The 14,463-nt window shown below is 44.7% G+C and overlaps 1 non-coding gene across 1 annotated transcript; it reads right to left on the reverse strand.

Annotated features, from left to right (window-relative positions):
• Positions 1-2,070: 2,070 nt before the first annotated feature.
• On the reverse strand, positions 2,071-2,208 carry LOC114813647. Its single transcript, XR_003761364.1, has one exon. It is a non-coding gene; the product is annotated as a small nucleolar RNA SNORA7 (small nucleolar RNA).
• Between the last annotated feature and the right edge of the window lie 12,255 nt (positions 2,209-14,463).

A 14,463-nucleotide genomic window follows, 5' to 3' on the forward strand; every position in this document is an offset into this window, starting at 1 on the left:
CAAAGATAACACCAAGGTTTTGGGCTCATGAGGCAGAAAGGATGGTGGTGCCATCTACAGTGATGGGAAAATCATGGGGAGGACAGGGTTGGGGTGAAATAAGGAGTTCTGTTTCGGACATGTTAACCTTGAAGTGACAGGAGGGCATGGAAGTAGAGATGTCTTGAAGGCAAAAGGAAATGGGAAACAGCAGAGAGGAAGAGAGACCAGGGCACAGATCTAAGTGGATAGATGACACAGAGGAGAGGGTAAGGAGGGGAAATGCGGATCTAGTCGAGGAGGGAAGACCTCTTGGAGCAGATTTAACTTAAGGGAAAGAATGAGGGGCAAGCTATGGGGCCTGAGGTTCCATGCCTTCACCACATCCTCCCCTACACTGACCTCCTTTCTCACCATCAGCCTAAACTACCATCTCCTGCATCGCACCCCATCCATCCCCTCTCCTTCTGTCCCACAAACACCTCTCAACGTGGCCTGTGAAACCCCCATTCCTCTGTGGGCAAATTGCCCTCCATCCTCACCGTTGCTCCTGCTTCTCATCAATACCAAGACCGGGCTCTCTTCATTCAGCCCTGTCTTCCCTGCCACCCTCTCCTGAGAAGGTGTCACAGGAGAAGATCTCACCTTCTCCAGCCATCTCTTTCCACCCCACTCCATTCTCCCCCACCACCCTCCCCACATCCCTCTATCCCTCACCCCTTTCTTTGGAACCCACGTTATCCGCTGTATCACTCACTGCAATTATTAATTCAATCGATCAATGGTATTGATCAAGGATTTAGCATAACACTTGGGAAAGTACAATGCAGTAAACATGGTAGATATGATTCCTACCCACAAGGAGCTTAGTTTTTAGGGGGAGATAGACATTGAAATAAATGCCAGACAGAAGAAATAAAGTTTAAGGATGCATACCTTGCCGTCATCTACCGGCCCTTTCCCCGCAGCAGCACCACTTCTAACTTTCTGAGGGATTTTGAACCTTTCTAACTTTTCCTTCTCCCCTTCTCCTCCCCTTCACTGATCCTCAGGGAGCTCAATATCCTTGTGGACATTTCTGATGACCTTGCAACCACCTATTTCCTCTCACTCTTCAACTCCATCAACCTCCTGCTCCACTCCACCTCCCCCACTCACCAACTTGGACACACAGATCTCACCACCAATACTCACTACTACTTCCAATCTCTCACCAAGATTCAAGATAAAGATCCTACACTCCAACCACACCCCCTAACCCACTTTATTTCCTACACCCCATTTCCTGGCAAAACTGTCATCTTCTTCCACAGAAACCAGCAATCTTCTGACCCCATGTGCTTAGCCCAGACCACCCTGCCTTACCTGTACTCCATACTCAATTTCCTCTTTCCTGATGTACAAATCCACAACCTCAACTCTCCCTCTAGACTCTAATTAATTAACTAATTGTAGTATTGGTTAAGCGCTATGTGCCAAGCGACCCTGGCTTGCTCCCACTAGAGTCCCGTGGCATTTTGGGATACCTCCTGCTTGCCTAGCTAATCAGACCTCTCCTGCAGTGTCTACTGGACATCAAGCAGCCTGTGCAATGAATCTCCAATAAAGTGTGTCCTGTGATGACAACTGGTGATTCCTGCCATTTCCTGACGTCCCCTGAGGTGGATATGGTGAATATCTTGGGACTTCCGATGGTGGAGTGGAGGCAGACCATGTCTTTGTGTTTTCAATCCTCAAGGTCCTCCTAGCACATCGGGAGAACTTACTGTTTAAACTATTAAAGGTGTATTCCCAGCCCAGACAATTCCCTCTTCCCTTTTCTGCAGGAGCCAGCTCTGACTACCATTTTGTTGCTATGATTTTAATTGCCTTTCATGCTGTCGAGTCATCTCTGACCCATATCAATGCTATGGACACATCTCTTTCAGAATGCCTCTCTTCCATCTGCAATCATTCTGAAAGTGTATCCATAGAGCTTTTTTGGTAAAAATATGTAAGTGGTTTACCTTTACCCCTTTCCATGCAGTAAAGTCAAGTCTGCGTCCGCGACTCCCTCCCATGCCGCTGCTGCCCAGCATGGGTGAAGTTTTGACTTGTAGCAGATTGCCTTCCACTCACTAGCCATTGCCCAAGCTAGGAATGGAATGGGTATACCTCTCCTTGACTCTCCCTCCCATAGTCAAGACTGGTAGAGTACTGAAAACTCTCCAGGTGTGACCCTGAGAGGGGCCTTTCATAATAGCGCTTTCAGTTTTCACTCTATCTGCAATTATCCATCAAGAGCTTTTTTACTTCTCCATCCCTTCTGCTAGTGTATCTATGTTTTAGAGGTTTTTAAATTTTATTCTTCCTCACAGGAGAAAAACTGCTATGAATTCAGGTCAGGGCTTACAGTATAACTGGGCTGTAGAATATTCTCTGGTCTGAGATGTTTCTGTTTCAAGAAGACCTATACCACCGGGACCACAAGCAGATGGAGTGACGGTCTAGTTATGATTCATCTTTCCCTAGGGCATTGTGTGATTCACTAAGAGTACTTGGCTGTCACTCTTTGGGTTGCAGAGAGCCCACAGGACTCAAGGGAGGGGGAGGGCGTCCAGTTAACCGCAGTCAGTATGTTTTCAAAACCAAGACCTGTCAGATCTGAATCAGAATTAATTGGTTTTTGAATGGACCATATGACAAGCCTAAGAGAGAGGTAGCCCTGTAAAAATAACGGCATCCATCACCTGAGGTGGACACTGCAAATATACCCCAGAAAATACCCGTGCTTGATTCTGAATCCTTACAATTTCTGCCCCTGTTGAAAAGTCTGCTGTTCTTCAATTTGCCCAGAATATGCCATCACTTCTGGCAAAGAGGTGACATTCAAGACAGGGAAATGAGCATTTCCCACCCTTGGCCATAATGGAGATGAACAAAAAAATTCTGCTCCCCGCTTGGCATAGTAACCAAAAAAGCTACAAATTCAATTAATGGAGAGAACTTTTCTCATTGGCCAGTATGTTTAAAAAGCAAAATTTGAAAAGAGCAATTGCTCTTTGTGCCAAAACCCTTCAGCTGAATTGACATGTATGTTTCTGTGTGAATGGACCTTTGGCTGCTAGTGATCCTATGTTATTAGAATGACAGCTCCAGTCTTTTCTTTCCTTTGCTGTCAAAATAGAATATACATTATGCCTCGCCTCCTTGCAGAGACCTGATTTATTTCAATTTTTTTTTCAATCTCTGCCTTGCCACCAGAGAAGGTTAGATTTCCCTCTTCAGTCTCTGTAGCAGAGAATGGGAAGAATGATGTGTGGCAACTAGTGACTTACTTCTCTTTCCTGTAATATTTGAAGTGGGGAATGTGGTGACTGAAACTTCTCCAAGTCAAGCATTTTCTATGTCGGCCCTAACTCCAACGTGGGAGGGCTCTTGGATTAAGAAACCACGAAAACCTCAGCGTGGAACAGAAATGGAGACAAGAAGAGAATGGAAGAGAGAAAATGTCTGTTTAAACCCTTCATGTTTTCTGGTTGTTGCTGCGGATTTGTCCTTTTTGTAGTTCAACTTCTGTTTTCTCACTCCTCGAGAAATCAATTGATGATATTTACTGAGTGCTTACTGTGAGCAGAACACTGTAATAAGCCCTTGGAAGAGTACACTACAATATTTACTAGAATCCCTGCCTTCAAGGAGCTTACAATCTAGTGATTGGTCTTCCAAGTGCTTAGTACAGTATTTTGCCCAGGGTAAGCACTCAATAAATACCATCGATTGATCCGCCCAATAATTCGTCTTTCTACGGGCTACATTCCAGCCGCTGCCCACAGTAGAGGCTGTGGAAATAAGGAAATAGGGACCATATGCTTTCCACCTGCCCTCATCCCTTTATTGAAATGTGACTAGGTTTAGCTGGTAGGGTATCCTTTCCATTCATTCATTCAATCGTATTTATTGAGAATTTACTGTGTGCAGAACACTGTATTAAGTGCTTGGAAAGTACAATTCGGCAACAAATAGAGACAATCCCTACCCAACAACTCACAGCCTAGAAGGGGGTGACAAAAACAAACAAGTAGACAGGCATCAATATAAATAAATAGAATTATAGATAGATATATATAATAAATACAATGAATAGAAAAATATATACAAATATACACAAATGCTGTGGGGCAGGGAGGGCGGTAGAGCAGAGGGAGGGAGTCGGGGCGATAAGGGGAGGAGGGGAAGAGGAAAAGGGGGGCTTAGTCTGGGAAGGCCTCCTGGAGGAGGTGAGCTCTCATTGGGGTTAAGAGGGGAAGTTGGCTCTGGAAGTCAGAAATGCTAAGTGAATGCCAAGCATCCTCAGGAAGAGGAAGAGAATCCAAAGTCACAGTTTTGCCACTATAAAAAACAACCTGGTATAATCCAGAGGTGCTAGGAATAATAGTCTGTTCATTGCATCTTTGGGAGGACATTACAGAGCTGAAGAATCACTCAGTCAATCGATGGCATTTATTGAGCACTTACTGTGTGCAGCACTTTGGAAAATACGGTACAACAGTGTTGATAGACGCGTTCCCTGCCCACAGTGAGTTTACTGTCTAGGGAAGAAGGCATGAAAAGGGTAACCGAGAGGTTCAGTGGGCTGGAGCGGCTTCTATATGAGTGCACTTGGGTATGTATTTATCTCATTTTACAAATAATTCAGCTACATATCTGTCAAACTAAATTATTTGTATTTATTTCTGGCTTAATAACGATGGTGGTGGTATTTAATAATGTTGGTATTTATTGTTATTTGTTAAGCGCTTACTATGTGCCGAGCACTGTTCTAAGCGCTGGGGTAGACATAGGGGAATCATGTTGTCCCACGTGGGGCTCACAGTCTTAATCCCCATTTTACAGATGAGGGAACTGAGGCACAGAGAAGTTAAGTGACTTGCCCACAGTCACACAGCTGACAAGTGGCAGAGCTGGGATTCGAACTCATGAGCCCTGACTCCAAAGCCCGTGCTCTTTCCACTGAGCCACGCTGCTTCTCTGGTATTTGTTAAGTACTTATTATGTGCCAAGCAGTGGGAGAGATAGAGATAAAAGATAATCAAGTGGCATACAAGCAACAGACAAGTGGCATAGCTGGGATTAGAATTAAGGTCTCTGACTTCCAGGCCATACTAACTCTCCAAGGGGGCTATGTTTTGAAAAGCTGTGAATTCCTATTACATTCTTTGGAAAATGAATAAAATCCTACCTTTTTCAGTGGTATTATAAGTATATAAATAAAACCGTAGAATAGAATTATTCTAATGTCTTGCAAATATTCATTATTAGTGGCAGGATGTCATTGGGGATAGGGAAGGTTAGGTGAGTCTAGTTAGTTGAGAGGACAAATAATAAAAAGTGGGTAAATCATTCATTTGTGTTTATTGATCACTTTGTGCAGATGGCTGTACTAAGCACTTGGGAGAGTACAATACGACAATAAACAGACGTGTTCCCTGCCCACAAGTGCTAATTCATTCATTCAATAGTATTTATTGAGCGCTTACTATGTACAGAGCACTGTACTAAGCGCTTGGAATGTACAATTATGTACCAAACACTGTACTAAATGTTGGGGTACATGCAAGATAATCGAGAAAAGGGATGAAGAGGTCTATGTGCTACTGGGTCAGTATTTACTCAGTCTCTGCTGTAAACAGTCCTGTATTAAACACTTATGAGAGAGCACTAGAAGACTAAGACATGACTCTGCCCTAAAAGAGGTTACAATCCAGTGAGAGAGACAGGCAGATAAAAATTGTTTCCAAATAGAGAGGATAGGAGGAGGAGGAATAATTATAAATGTAACTGGTATGTAGACTATTGAAAAATGAACAAAATCAAGTATGTGAATGAATAAATGGAATATGAAGCCACATGGTCTAGTGGAAAGAGCACAGGACTGGGAGTCAGAGAACTAGGATTCCAATCCTCTCAGCTCTGCCACTTGCCTGCTGTGCAATCTTGGGCAAGTTACTTCACTTCTCTGTGCCTCAGTTACCTAATCTGCAAAATGGGGATTCAGTACCTGTTCTCACTCCAATTTGGACTATGAGCTCCATGTGGGACTAGAGTGTCTTGTACCTACTCTGGTGCTTAGTACAGTGCTTGACACATAGCAAGTGCTTAACAAAATAGTATTATTATTATTATTTCTATTATTATTATCAATATTATATTTTCCAAGTGCATCTCTGAGCCATTGAGGTGACAGGAACAGAGATGGTGGAAATTAGTTGGGGAATTCATCCTGAAGAGGGTGGGTTTTTAAAAGGGCTTAGAGATGGATTTGGGGAGGGTGGTGGTGAGTGGGAGGCTCTAACCCAGCAGATTTGAAGGGACAGAAATTTCCAGGAATGGCAAGGGGCTTGAGTCAGGTCAGAGAAAAAGGAATGTAAATCTGCTGCCATACCTTCCAAAATATTATGCTAATTCCGTTTTGTCTCTTTGTTTTTGATAATGGTATTTGTTAAGCACTTACTATGTGTCAAAAACTGTTCTTAATAATGGGGTAGGTACAAGTTAGGTCAGACAGTCCCTGTCCTGCATGGAGCTCACAGTCTAAATAGGAGAGAGAGAGCAGGTATTTAATAATAATAATTGTGGTATTTGTTAAGCGATTACTATGGGCCTGGAAGTCAAAAGGTCATGGGTTCTAATCCCGACTCTACCACTTGTCTGCTATATGGCTTTGGGCAAGTCACTTCTCTTGGGCTCAGTTTTTTCAACTGTAAAATGGGAATTGAGACTGTGATGCCCATGAGGGACAGGGACTGTATCCAACCTGATTTCCTTGCACCCACCCCAGCATTTAGTACAGTTCTTGGCACATAGTAAATGTTTAACAAATACCACAATTATTAAATTAATAATAATTATATTATTATCATCAATAGATTTAATCTTTCCAGGATGAGATGGGGGTCTTCATACTGAATTTGTGGATTCTAAAAGCTCTTGGAGCACTAATCAAGTTTAGCTGCCCTGAGAAATTTTTCAGGATCTTAGGGGTGTTCTACAATCACACAACCAGTTGGTTGGACTTGAAGTTACCTCACAGTCTGTTCAGTCAGTCATGTAAAAACCCACTCTTATTCAACCTCTCCTGTTCAATCAAGCTTACATGCAATTACTGTAGACTGTAAACTGTAGCTAGAATGTAGACTGTTAGCCCTAGACTATAAGAAATGATAATAGTAGTAATAATAATAATATTAAGCACTTACTATGAGTCAAGCACCGTGCTAAGCACCAGAGTAGGTACAAGATACTCGAGTCCCACATGGAGCTCACAGTCTAAGTTGGAGTGAGAACAGGAAATAATAATGTTGGTATTTGTTAAGTGCTTACTACGTGCAGAGCACTGTTCTAAGCGCTGGGGTAGATACAGGGTAATCAAGTTGTCTCACGTGAGGCTCACTGTTAATCCCCATTTTACAAATGAGGTAACTGAGGCACAGAGAAGTTAAGTGACTTGCCCACAGTCACACAGCTGACAAGTGGCAGATCCGGGAGTCAAACCCATGACCTCTGACTCCGAAGCCCAGGCTCTTTCCACTGAGCCGAGTATTGAATCCCCATTTTGCATATTAGGTAACTGAGGCACAGGGAAGTGTAGTAACTTGCCCAAGATTACACAGCAGGCAAGTGGCAGAGCTGAGAAGATTGGAATCCTTGTTCTCTGACTCCCAGGCCAGTGCTCTTATAATCTAGGGCAGGGAACATGTCTACCAACTCTGTTATACTTTGCTCTCCTACACGCTTAGTACAGTGCACTGCAGTAAGTACTAAATAGATGTAATTGATTAATGAACAGGTTGTCTTTTTTTCTAGTGTGGAATTTATTGTGTTTGTTACGTGCCCAGCAATGCAGTCAAAACAAAAGTCCTCTTACATTATGTAGACCGAGCTTAAAAGCAAATTGAATCTAAGTTCCTCTTGCAGGACCTACTAAGTCGGCTGAGCAAGAAATTGGAAGATTATGTTTCTATGTATGATGGAAGGCATCAGGTAAACTTAAATGTTTATTCGCTAAGCTTAATAATAATAATCGTGGTATTTGTTAAGTGCTTACTATGTACAAGACACTATACTAAGCGCAGGGGTAGATACAAGAAAATTGGATGGGACAAAGTCCCTGTCCCATATGGGGCTCACAGTCTTAATCCCCATTTTACAGCTTGGGCAACTGAGGCACAGAGAAGTGAAGTGACTTGTTCAGGGTCACACAGACAAGGGGCGGAGCCGGAATTAGAACCCAGGTCTTTCCGACTCCCAGGCCCATGCTCTGTCCCCTAGGCACTTCCCATCCCCTTCTTTTAGTTCTTCCCAAGGAGTCTTGGCTGCTTGTATATTTTAAGTAAATGGGGTAAGGCGAAAAGCTGTTGAATGGTTCATGCGGTAGGATCTTCAGGCCTGACTCCTGATTGGCCCAAGGACTGATTGGCTACTGCCTGAGTGTTCTGATTCTTCCTTTTCTAGATGTTTGTAGGCATCACTTGTTTATATTTGATCTCAACTCAGGGAAGGCAAAAGCTGTTTGGGGAAGCATAGCTTTGGGAACAGAATTGCTATCTCAGTGTTCCTGTTTTTTCACATCAGAAGAAGAACTGTAGCAAACCCTCCATCAGCCTGCCTCAGCCATCTGCTTCCCACACATCACCCAGTTTTGAGTAGTCAAGAACAAGACTTTTCATTCATTCATTCATTCATTCAATAGTATTTATTGATCACTTACTATGTGCAGAGCACAGTACTAAGCGCTTGCAATGTACAAATTGGCAACAGATAGAGACAGTCCCTGCCCATTGACGAGCTTACAGTCTAATCGGGGGAGACAGACAAAAACAATAGCAATAAATAGAATCAAGGGGAGGTACATCTCATTAAAACAATAGCAATAAAAAAGCTTTTCCGACTTTCACCCTGCCATCATCTTGCCTGGCCTCAGGGGAGACCGTCCAGTGTGACAAGAGAGTAAGGAACCAGAGAATGAGCTGAAATCAAAGATCCTAGAGAGATGCACTTAAGTGCTTAGTACAGTCCTTTACACACAGTAAGTGCTCAATAAATATGATTGAATGAGTGAAGAAACAGAGTTCCTAGTGGAATGTGTACAGTCCTAGGAGTCAAAAGACTAGGGTTCTAATCCTGCCTTCAACACTTTCCTGCTGGGTGACTTTGCATAAGTCACTTCATTTCTCAGTGCCTCAGTTTACTTATCTGTAAAATGGGCATTCAATGCTGGTTCTCCCTCTCCCTTAGTCTGTGACCACCACGTGGGATAGGACAAGCTTCAGGCATGTCACTCTTTCAAGAGACACTTTTCTTGGGGAAAAACATCCTCCGCCTTCTTCCACGTTGTTTTATTTATTGCCTAGGTGGTTTCCACCAAACACTGTGCACCTCTCGAGTGGGGTGAGAGTGAGGGCAGGGGGCTTCACTCTGTGGTGTTGGTGGGGAGGATGAGGAAGAAACTCAGCCTACTTCTTCAGACCTTGGAGTCCCAGTGGTGAGGGATCTCGGAGTCACATGCTGCTTGCCTCCTAACCTCCCTCAGTCTGCTCCTCAGTGCTCATCTAATGTCCGACAGTGAGGCTATCTCGTTTTTCTTTTTAAATGGTATCTGTTAAGCACTTACTGTGTGTCATACACTGTTCTAAGCAGGTGGTAGATACAAGTGAATTAGGTTGAACACAGTGCCATCCCATATGGGGCTCACAGTCTCAGTAGCAGGGAGAACAGGAGAACTGAGGGCAGAGAAGTTAAGTGAGCAAGCTCACACAGCAAGCAATTGAACAACTGGCAAAGCTGGGACTAGAACCCAGGTCGTCTGACTCCCAGCCCCGTGCTCGATCCACTACGCCGTGCTGCTTCAGTCAGTCGCGGTCATGAATTTTCTATCTTGTATATAGTTTAAACCAGTGAGGTCATTCGCAATCTAACATGGGTTTTGTGGGGGAAAAATACCCTCTTCTAGCGTGTGTTGAACCACACAGAAATCACTTGTGTTAATGTCACTCAGAGAGTCTTCAAAAGGACCTGATAACTCTTTCTGGACCAAGCACCCATCCTGCTTCCTCTGAGGCCCATCTCTTTTGGGAGAAGGAATGCTGCTTTACCCCTACATGGAATTTGCCTGGAAAGGTCAGACTTCTATTTTTGTGTTGGATTTAGTCCCAGCTGAGCCAGTGACTATGCAGATTTCCACACATATGTGTGATAAGCTCCGTCCTACATGCTGGTGACCCAGTACTGGCCCAACTGAGTTGTGACTGTTGGAATTCTTTTCTACTATGTTTGCTCAGTGATCTCCAGACTTCCCAGAATGTAATGTGGCAGTCCCATCGACCAGTCGGATGGACTGCTGACGCTGTCTTCCATTTCCTTTCTAACTCAAACTCTTTTGATTAGATTCATCCCCCAAGATTATTTAGCATTTCTGTACATGCAAACCCACAGCAGTTCTGCTGACACCATGATTTTGGTGTTAAGAAGTTAAATAATAATAATTATGGCATTTGCTTAGCGCTTACTATGTGCAAGGCACTGTACTAAGTGCTGGGGTGAATACAAGCAAATCCAGCTGGATACAGCCCCTGTCCCACATGGAGCTGACAGTTTTAATCCCCATTTACAGATGAGGTAACTGAGGGACAGAGAAGTGAAGTGACTTGACCAAGATTGTACAGTAGACAAGTGGCAGAGGTGGAATCAGAACCCAGGACCTTCTGACTTCCAGGCCTGAGTTCTATCCACTAGATCATGCTGCTTTCAATCAATCAATTGTATTCACTGAACTCTTACTGAGTGCAGAGCACCTTCCTAAGCACTTGGGAGAGTACAGTATAACAGAGTAGGTAGACAAGTTCCCTTCCCACAAATTTATGTGAGTCAGTGGGAGCCAAAAGCCCCTGCTAACCCACCTCAATCCTAGGTGACAAATCCATAAAAAGGCACGCCACCCTGGACCTAAAAAAGCTTGATCTCCTGGGTCCCGGGCACCAGTGTCAGGAAGGGGTCATCAGACCGACATCTCTTCTGGCCTCCGAATGATTCAATGAACAAAACCACTCTCCTACACCAAGTGGAAGAGGGCTTCCCTGGGGGGTCAGTGGTGAACAAAAGGCAGAAAAGATATGCCAAACAGAAGAAGTGGAAAAAGAGACGAGACAAAGAAAAAGAAAGATGGGCAGGAATGGAATAGCTCTGGAACTAGGAAACACAGGAAAATGTGTGGGGTCGGAATTGTGGGTGGAAAAATTCCTTATCTGCAGGGCACCTTGTTCTTCTAACTAGCTCTGAGGGACTCTGTGCCTCCTCAAAGCTCCAACTTCCTAGCAAGCAAGTAATCCCTGGGAGCCAGGCATGACAGATGCTACCCATACTGCCCTGCCCGGGATTTTCGCAGTGTCCTGGTGGATCAGACCAGCCCCAGGGATGAGGCAGAGAGAGAGCAATCAATCAGTGGAGTTTATTGAGCTCCACTAGTTGGAAAACAATACTAAGCACTTGGAAGAATACAACAGAGTTGGCAGACCCATTCTCTGCCATCAGGAGTTTACAGTCTAAAGGGAGAGAGAGAAGCAGCGTGGTTCAGTGGAAAGAGCCTGGGCTTGAGAGTCAGAGGTCATGGGTTCAAATCCCAGGTCAGCCACTTGTCAGCTGTGTAACTTTGAGCAAGTCACTTAACTTCACTGTGCTTCAGTTACCCCATCTGTAAAATGGGAAGTAAGACTGTGAGCCCCATGTGGGACAACCTGATCATCTTGTATCCTCCCCAGCGCTTTGAACAGTGCTTTGCACATAGTAAGCGCTTAACAAATGCCATTATTATTATTATTATATTAAAATAAATTATGGACGTGGGCATAACTGCTTTGGGCTGAGGGTGGGATGAACATCAGCTGCTTAAAGGGTAGAGATACAAAGGCAGGTGTATGCAAAAATTCATACTCTTGCACGCACATGCCTACACACACACACATCCCAAAACATCCAGACTGTTTCCATTTTATGTACTGGGCAAGAAACAGCAACGGTAAGTGGGAAAGGAGAGAGAATAAGAGAAAGAGAAGCAAGCGAGACTCGGATGTGGCCACTGTCAGCAGGCTCTGAAGGGGTTGCCCTTGCGGGAACGTGCCGTTTGGGACTGTTCCCCAGCTGTGTTCTGTAGGCAGTTTTGCCTCACAGGCTGTCCTGGCCATGTGCTCTCCTCCGAAGAGCAGATGGGGGCGGCGGCAATAATGGCAGTAGGGTCAGAAGTGGGAGAGTTTTGTAGCAAGGGCCGCCTCTCACTCTCTCCCCTGACTGGCTGCCGTCCCTGCCGCCACCACCAATGTGGCAGCTCTTACCCCTCTAGCCCAGGGGTGTGGGGGAATAGGATTGTGTCTGTTTATTGTTGGGTTGTACTCTCCCAAGTGCTTAGTACAGTGCTCTGCACACAGTAAGCACTCAGTACAATTAAATGGCTGTCTGTTTTGGGAGGCTACTGGAGCGATTCTAGGCTCCGAGGTCACTCCCCATCTGCTTGGAAGGATGACTCTCTGGTGCAGAGGCCTTCTGCAGAAATGCTAGGTCCTGGCTGACTTTTCCAAGCTGGAAGGGTGGGTGACTTGACTGGTGCTGCCACTCCCAGGAGGGGGAGGGAGAAGAAAAGGGGTGAGGGGGGAGCCCCAACTGTGGGCTAGGAAGTGTTTGGACAGTTGCCTGGCACTGCTTATCAGTATTTGGCTAGGAAGCCTTTGGACAGTTGCCTGGCACTGCTTATCCTTATTTCCCACAGCGCTGGGAAGGCCCGGGCACCCCCCCGGAAGTGGGGAGGGTGCTGTCGAAAGAAGCAGCGTGACATAGTGGATAGAACATGGGCCTGCGAGTCAGTGGTCCTGGGTTCTAATCCAGCCTCCACCATTTGTCTGCTATTTGACCTTGGGTGAGTCATTTCACTTTTGTGCCTGAGTTTCCTCATCTGTAAAATAGGATTAAGACTCCGAGTTCCATGTGGGACAGGGACTATGTCCAACCCAATTATCTTGTATCTACCCCAGCACTTAATACACTGCCTGGCACATAGTGAGCACTTCACAAAAATCACAATTATCATCATTATTATTATTTTATTAAAGGGGAATTGGGTGCCTATAAGCCAGAGTGTTGGATATGACACTGTTGGTGTGAGATCCTGCCCCACCTGAAGGGGATAGAAAAGGCCAGTGTTTCATGGTTGCATCCTTCCCCTACCTTATGTGCCCAGAGACAGTCCTCCGTGACTCGCCTTGCCAGCCGGGGCTCACCCAGCGGAACGGGGTAGTCACGTCTGCCTCCCCGGTGGGTGCCAGGGCCAAGAAGCACAGAGGATTTCCAAACGCGAAGCAGAACGACGTTTGCCAGGGAGTTACGGTTCTTCGGGGAGGCCCAGGGCCAAGCGCACATCTGGCCGCCCGCTCTGGCCTCGCTCTTTGGCCGATCTATCTGAACTGGCTCGTTCCGGCCGAAAGACCCATGGCAGCTGCCGTTACTTTCCCCTGGAAGCAGAAGAGCTTGCTCGGCCCTGGAGAGTTGGGAGAGGGCTAGCCCATCCTCAATCCATTTGGGCTATAATCTGCAGTGATTGCCGAAATTCAACTATATTTAAAGCCACATCGGCTGGGTGTGAGCACAAAAAAGAGCTCTCTTTTTTTTGTTTAATGAAGGTATTTGTGTATCTGTGCGATGCACTGTCCTAAGCATTGGGTAAATATAAAGGTAATCAGGCTGGACACAGTTCCTGTCCCATGTTGGGCATGTGTTAATCCCCATTTTACAAATGAAATTACTGAACCATAGAGAGGTGAAGTGATTTGCCCAAGGTCACCAGCAGACAACTGGTGGACTCGGGATTAGAATCCAGGTCCTTCTGACTCCCAACCCCGTGCTCTGTGCAGTATCCATATTGTTCTGTGTTGACTGATTGATCAATTGATTTGTATTCATTCCTAAAAAAACACCTTTTCCCATCAAACCTTCTCTGACTAGTTCCCAGTACCTAATCAATAAATCCAAAGTATTTATTAAGTTTTTATTTTATGCAGATCACTGTACTAAGTGCTGGGGAAAGTACAGTACAATAGAGATGGTAGACATGATCCCAAGTCATATCAAGTAGTCACTTTTTAACACATGGATTTCATTCAATCATACTTATTGAGCGCTTACTGTGTGCAGAGCACTGTACTAAGCACTTGAGGAGAGTACTATATAATAATTAACAGATGCATTCCCTGTCCACAATAAGTATTTGTTCATATCATCTTCAATCCATATGCATCTATTCTGATTTCACTTCTTGAAAAAATTTTATGTCTCTCTCAATGGAGCGTAAACTCCTTGTGAGTAGGTCTTGTGTTTTATTCTTCTGCATACTTTCCCAAGGATTTTATACAGTACGTTACATTTAGTAGGCATTCAATAAATACCATTACTATTACTCAGTAA

The sequence above is a fragment of the Ornithorhynchus anatinus genome, chromosome 7 (assembly GCF_004115215.2).
Source record: "Ornithorhynchus anatinus isolate Pmale09 chromosome 7, mOrnAna1.pri.v4, whole genome shotgun sequence".
Taxonomy (NCBI): domain Eukaryota; kingdom Metazoa; phylum Chordata; class Mammalia; order Monotremata; family Ornithorhynchidae; genus Ornithorhynchus; species Ornithorhynchus anatinus.